Genomic DNA, 7,707 nt, shown 5'->3' with positions numbered 1-7,707 from the left:
ACTTAAACGGTCAGAAATATAGGCTGTTTCCAAAGATTTAGAATAAGAAAAAAATTGTCTAGTGTGGGACTCGAACCCACGACCCCATATGGGGACCAGATCATGAGTCTAGCGCCTTAACCACTCGGCCAACCTGAATTGTAAACACTTCCTGATCAGATTCATATTGTCATTCAGTTTTTTTCTGTGTGTGTCGTCTCTTAGTGTGTGTTGTCCCCGTGTGTTAGTCGTCTCTCTGTGTGTGTGTGTGTGTGCGCACGTAACCTCGTCTAATGTGAATTTAAACCATTCAGGCTGGTGGACTAAGACCCTATTCTGAGCTAGTGAATTTCCACCATTCAGGCTGGTGGACTAAGACCCTAATTCTGAGCTAGTGAATTTCCACCATTCAGGTTGGTGGACTGAGACCCCAATATTGAGCTAGTGGATTTCCACCATTCGGGGTGGTGGACTAAGACCCCAATTTCCCAACTCTTGAATTACAACAAAATAAATTCGAAATTTTCTATTAAAAATCAAGAAAATTTAACTTTGAAAAGGTAAACCACATACGTACAATACTGAAATGTTCCAGCTAGTTAAATACAACTAAATAAGTTCAAATTATTATTTAACAATAATTAATATTCAACTTATACACTTAATAAAACAACAAACCACTACTTACAGAGTCAATAAATTTATTTAAAATTTAATATATTCAAATGATCATTTGAAAATCGATTAATAGTCAAAGTGTCAATTAAAACAATAACCAAAATCTAATTTAATATAACAAAACTTAATTTTCAACTTAAGGACATCAAATGAACATTGTAAAAAAAAGCAAATTGCAATTTGACAAGGTAAACCATAACCATACACTACTGAAATATTCCAACTCTTGCATTTCAAGTAAATAAATTCAAAATGAACTTTGAAAAATTAAGTGAATGTAACTGTGACATGGTAAACCACTACCAAACACTACTTAAATATTCCAACTCTTGCATTTCAAAGAAAGAAATTCAAAATGAACTTTTAAAAATCAAGACAATGTAACTGTGACAAGGTGAACCGAAACAAAACACTTCTGAAATATTCCAACTCTTGCATTTCAAAGAAAGAAATTCAAAATGAACTTTAAAAAATAACGAAAATGTAACTGTGACATGTTAAACCACGACCAAACACTAGTGAAATATTCCAACTCTTGCATTTCAACGAAAGAAATTCAAAATGAACTTTGAAAAATTAAGGGAATGTAACTGTGACAAGGTAAACCACAACTAACACACTACTGAAATATTCCAACTCTTGAATTTCAAAGAAATAAATTCAAATGTAAAATTGAATAATCAATAAAATTTATCTTTGACATTTTAAACCGCAACCAAACACTAGTTAAATATTCCAACTCTTGCATTTCAATGAAATAACTTCAAAATTAACGTTATAAAATCATTAAAATTTAACTGTGACAAGGTAAACCATAACCAAACACTGCTGAAAAATTCCAACTCTTGAATTTAAAATAAAGAAATTCAAATGAACTTTGAAAAATCAAGAAAATGTAACTGTGACACGGTAACCCAAAATCAAACAATACTTAAATATTACAACTCTTTAGTTTCAAAGAAAGAAATTAAAAATGAACTTTTAAAAATCAAGAAAATGTATCTATCACAATGTAAACCACAAACAAAAACTACTGAAATATTCCAACTCGTTCATTTCAACGAATGAAATTCAAAATGAACTTTGAAGAATCAAGAAAATGTAACTGTGACAAGGTAAACCACAACAAAACACTACTTAAATTGTCCACCTATTGCATTTCAATGAAAGAAACTCAAAATTAAAATTTAAAAATCAATAAAATTTAACTTTTACAATTTAATACACTTTAATCCTCATGTTAAAGAGTACAACAATGTATATACATCGTTGTAACATCAAAATTCTACTTAAAAAATATTTTAATATTTCCATAGAACTTGACTAAAAAACAAAACCACTCGTTAAAACGAAACCCTCAGTATATAAATATAAAGATAGTCAAATTTAAATTTAATAAGTACGGTGGTGTATCTGTGAAAATGTAAAAAAAAAGACCACACAAGTGACATATAACAACTCTTTCAATTCAATGACCTACAATCGAAATGAACATTGAAATTTATTTAATAAGTAAATTTTATAAGGTAAAACTTATAAAAAATCTTGTGAAATCTAACAAATCTTTAAAATATACGTAAGATAATCAAAATGAAATTTGTATAATTCATGGACAGTACAATTGACAAGTGCATCAGTACAAACAAAATCCATACATAATAAAAATCTTGCAATTCAACTAAAGTAATTCAATTTGTACTCTGATTAATCAAGGGAATGTAACTGTTACAATGTAAACCACAACCAAACACTACTGAAATATTCCAACTCTTGCATTTCAACTAAAGAAATTCAAAATTTACTTTGTAATAAAACTTAAAAGTAAAATATCCAATGAAAAAAAAGACCCAAAAAAAATTAAATAGTCCAAAACATGCATTTAAATGAAAGAAATTCAAAATGAACTTTGAATAATCAAGAAAATGTAACTGTGACAAGGTAAACCACAACCAAACACTAGTGAAATATTCCAACTCTTGCATTTCAACGAAAGAAATTCAAAATGAACTTTCAAAAATAAAGCTAATGTAACTGTGACATTGTAAACTACAACATCACACTACTGAAATATTCCAACTCTTGCATTTCAACGAAAGAAATTCAAAATTTACTATCATAAATTAAGTGAATTTAACTGTGACAGGGTAAACCACAACAAAACACTACTGAAATATTCCAACTCTTGCATTTCAACGAAATAAATTCAAAATGAACTTTGAAAAATTAAGGTAATGTAACTGTGACATGGTAAACTACAACATCACACTACTGAAATATTCCAACTCTTGCATTTCAATTAAAGAAATTCAAAATGAACTTTGAAAAATCAAGAAAATGTAACTGTGACAAGGTAAACCGCAACCAAACACTACTGAAATATTCCAACTCTTGCATTTCATCGAAAGAAATTCAAAATGAATTTTGAAAAATTAAGGGAATGTAACTGTGACAAGGTAAACCACGACCAAACACTACTCAATTATACCAGCTCGTGGAGAACAACGAAATAAATTCAAAAGTAAGTTTGAAAAATCTATAGACTGTAACTGTGACACGGTAAACCACACCAGAACACTACTGAAATATTCCAACTCTTGCATTTCAATGAAAGAAATACAAAATAAACTTTCACAAATCAAGAAAATGTAACTGTGACAAGGTAAACCACAACCAAACACTACTGAAATATTCCAACTCTTGCATTTCAACGAAAGAAATTCAAAATGAACTTTGAAAAATCAGACCTTTGGAGGGGGAGGGGCTGGGGGGCAGGGGGTCGTTCTGTGTCTCAATGCACAAAAAAGTATAAAAAATGATGAGGGAATGGGGGGGGGGGAGGAGGTAGAAGGAGGAGGAGGAGGAGGAGGAAGGGGGTGGAGGAGGAGGAGGGAGGAGGAGGAGGAGGAGGAGGTGGGAGGAGGTGGGAGGAGGAGGAGGTGGGAGGAGGAGGTGGGAGGAGGAGGAGGAGGAGGTGGGAGGAGGAGGAGGGAGGAGGTGGGAGGAGGAGGAGGAGGAGGAGGGAGGATGAGGAGGAGGGAGGAGGAGGAGGAGGTGGGAGGAGGAGGAGGAGGGGGGCCGGGGGAGGGCCTTTGGGGCACAGGGAGGGCCTTTGGGGGTTCGGGGATGGCATTTGGGGGTCTGGGTGGGTCTTTGGGGGGCACCGGTGGTCCTTTGGGAACCCGAGGGACCTTTGAGGACCGGGGGAGGGCCTCTGGGGTCCGGGGGCCCTTTGGGGGTCCGGGGGCCCTTTGAGGACCAGGGGAGGGCCTTTGAGGGTCTGAGGAGGGCGTTTGGGGGGGCTGGGGCTCTTTGGGAGCTGGGGGGATCTTTGAGTACCGAGGACTTCCTTCGGGGTTGTGGTGGGGGATCGGAACCCTTTGGGGTTGGGGTAGAGGACCTCACAACACTGTTCAAATGGAACTTGTGTATTATAACGACCACAGAGTTTCACCCTCAAATTCTCTTCTAAAATCTCTTCAAAAATCTTCTTTCAAAATGTCTCTAACTGTTTCGCCGAAATAATCCCATAAAATGGATAAAACCGTTTCGCCCAAATAATCCCTAAACGTAATTTCAGCGTGTTCCTTTTGTATGGCATCTATGCGCTAACGCATTTCAAATTTCTAGGAAACCCTTTCCTTCGTTAATCTCTTCACCTCATAAATGTTCCTAGCTAAACTTTTAGGGTTTCGTTAGAATATCAATTTATCTCTCCGACTTAAAGCTCCGTGAAGCCGTATTTAAAAATAGAATTTCTATCTCTTTAGACTCCCGCATAATTCCAAGATAACAAGTGATGTCAATTATAATTCCTGACACTAAAGATCAATGAAGCCCTATTTGAAATAGAATATTAATTTTTCTCTCTGATCTAAAGAACGTTTATCCCTCAGACCTAAGATTAAAGAAGCCTTAATGTTTCTTAATTCTCCCATTCGTGAATCAATAATTTCCCCTAGCGATTATGTAAATCAAGTTCACATGTGCTACTCGTGACAGGCCTAAAGATTAAAGAAGCCTTAATGTTTCCTAATTCCCTCATCGTGAATAAATAATTTCCCCTAGCGATTATGTAAAACAAGTTCACAGGTGCTATTTCTCAGGTTAATCTAAACAAACAACCCTGAAGCCAGTTGTTTTTATTCCGTCCCCACGACCACAGCCCTAATATTAACTAAGCCTTAATGTTTCATAATTCCCCCTTCTTGAATCAATAATTTCCCCTAGCGATTATGTAAATCAAGTTCACAGGTGCTACTCGTGACTACACCACGTGGTTTATGGTTTTCCAAGTGAGAATGAAAAAACAGGGGAAATTCTCACTTGAAAAACCATGACCTAAGATTAAAGAAACCTTAATGTTTCGTAATTCCCCCACTCATGAATCAATAATTCCCCCTAGCGATTATGTAAATCAATTTCTCAGGACAGGCTAGCCAAACAACAATGAAGCCATGTTTGTTTCATAATTCTCCCCTTCGTGAATCAACAATGTCCCCTAGCGATTATGTAAATCACAGATTAAAGAAGCCATGTTTGTTTCTTAATTTCCCCTTCGATTACGCAATCAATTTCTCGGAAATTCACTTCCCCTTCGAGTCCTAGATCAATAACATTGTTCCCGTTAGAATTCAATGCGCATGTGCAACCTTCGCCCCGGAGCTATTACACATAGAAACATCAAATAAATCGACCTTGGAAAAAGAGGTCATTGACCCCATTAACCACGTGTTCTCCCTAATGACCCTATGCCCATATTTGGAGCCCTGTCAGTATTCTATGCCCATATAAGGAGCCCTGACACGACTCGGACCCCCATCTCTACTGTTAACCATGCAATCCCTAGATCATGACTCTCAACTATTTTAAAATGGAATAACCGATTCAATGTTTTTAAAAAATCATGGTATAATTGTTTTGGACCTGTCGGGGACCCAGGATATGAGCATAGTACGAACAGGGAATGTACGTTTAGAATGTACATTTGCCGATGCTTTGACTGAGAGTATCACGCTAGAATCATTGAGTCAATTTGAAACCTATTGGGAAATCACACCCGACGGCATGGTTCTACTAGACCTAGCACCATGAACACAAACCAAATAATCAACGTATTTAGTATGGATCCATACATGTCCTAGTAGAAGTCCTAATGCATATCATCGGACTTTATTCAAAAAATTCGAAGTGTCAACAATAACCTAATCATTGTTAATAGCTGTCCATCGAATTTGAAGACATACCATTGGGTATGCATTTTTCAAACATCGACGAATATTGAATTTTTTGATCAACCTGTCCTATCGTATAAATTCTATACTCCATTCATCAGCAACTTTATTGAAAGCAGTGGGAAAACTATTATTCAAAATCAACGAAGAGTACAGGATTCAGCGACTATGACATGTGGCTTTCATGCTCTACTCTTTTTCATGTTCAGATGTCGGGGCTATACCTACAAGCATTTTCTCTACATCTACGTTGACTTACCTCGATTGAACGACTTTCTAGTGGAAAATGTACTTACAAGGGTGTTTAATATTGATTTGAGTGCCCTACGAATAAAATGTTCTAAAAATGTATGTGAAATTGTTTATCAATAAAAATAATGTATGTAAATGATAAAAGCGACTTTTCTACTCTTTAGATTTCATCTTCTACTTGGTATAGGCATTTGTCAAGAACAGCTAATGCAGGTAGATTATCTGAATTCACAGTATACTGATCCTGATGTGCTGCAATGTCAGGGTCGCATTTTGTACAATAGAGTGTAACTTCACTCTTATCATATCTCTTTGTATAGTCAATGATACTATTCTTATTTATTTTGTTGAACTCACATGTTTCAATTTGCTTACTTGAAGCAATGTCACAAACATTGTCTTCAAGTGGTAAATCAAATTCTGTCACAATCAAATAAAATTTGTGGGCGAGTAGTCGAGGCAGTTGTTATCTTCAAGATTATTAAACAAAGACCATAGTATTTTGTTGCCCTAGTGTCTTAATTATTGACCTAGTTCCTCCATTAAATACTGTCTAGTGTCATAACAATACCGATCTGGCATCAATAGTGTGTAACCCAGCTTATTATTCTTTCCAATCATACCAGGATATGTATTCTCCCACTGATTACATTTCTCATAGTTGCAATTTGAGCATAGGTGCCCTCTAGGATGAGAGTCACACACCTGTTCAAGACAAGAATTACAACCTTTAATTTGTACAGCATATCCTCTATGCAATTTACCCGGGTTGCATAATCTGCACTTTTCATCATACTCATCAATCATTGTACAATTCTCACATGATGACCAGCTGCCCAGTGTATACATGCATAGTGGACATGTATGGAAAATTTTTTCATGTGTTGACACCCTCACCGCCAAAATGAAACTGAGCAACCAACAACAAATTGATTGGGATAGAGAGAAAGAGAGAGATGATTAAAACATCCTTGAACTCCATCTTTCTCGTGAACAAAAGTCCTAAATTCCTAAGCTACTGTTTAAAAGAATATCCACAATATGATTTTGCTGTGTAGTGATTAATATATCAATAAATTGTGTAAATGCCGTTGATCTACCACGTAAAAGCTTCATGCAATAGTCTAATGACGGAGAATCAGTTTTCATTATATCGACAAGCATTCCCAGAGAAAATATCTTCCTTTGAATAGACAGCTCTAGAAAATCATCATCTAGAATCAAAAGTTTTTCCATAAACTTAAGATTCCCCATGATTCGTTTTTTCTCAAATCTATCCATTTTTTAGAGTCCTAAAACTCTCACAACCAACTTCAGACTAACCAAAATTTTTTTTTCTACTCTAAAAAAATACACGCTAGTCTACTATAGAAAGAAAAATATCTTTGATTTAGAAACAGTTTTGTTGAGCATAGGTACAACAAAAATAATACCTAATTCAATGTGTCTTCACCAGTGTCTATCATAAACACATCCAATACTACTTGAAGCTTAATCATATGCAAAGTGTTAAGTTTCACAGCAAAACATATTTGTTCTTCCATTCAAAGTTTGCTCAAGGATATCA

At 35.6% G+C, this 7,707-nt stretch overlaps 1 non-coding gene across 1 annotated transcript; it reads right to left on the bottom strand.

Annotated features, from left to right (window-relative positions):
* Positions 1-55: 55 nt before the first annotated feature.
* TRNAM-CAU (transfer RNA methionine (anticodon CAU)) lies at positions 56-146 on the bottom strand. The gene has a single exon. It is a non-coding gene; the product is annotated as a tRNA-Met (tRNA).
* Positions 147-7,707: the final 7,561 nt, after the last annotated feature.

This window comes from Artemia sp. Qi Xiang Cuo, chromosome 21, assembly GCF_049724085.1.
Source record: "Artemia sp. Qi Xiang Cuo chromosome 21, ASM4972408v1, whole genome shotgun sequence".
NCBI lineage: Eukaryota > Metazoa > Arthropoda > Branchiopoda > Anostraca > Artemiidae > Artemia > Artemia sp. Qi Xiang Cuo.
The sequence above is the reverse complement of the archived record's forward strand: the minus strand, read 5'-3'. Positions and strand labels throughout refer to the sequence as shown.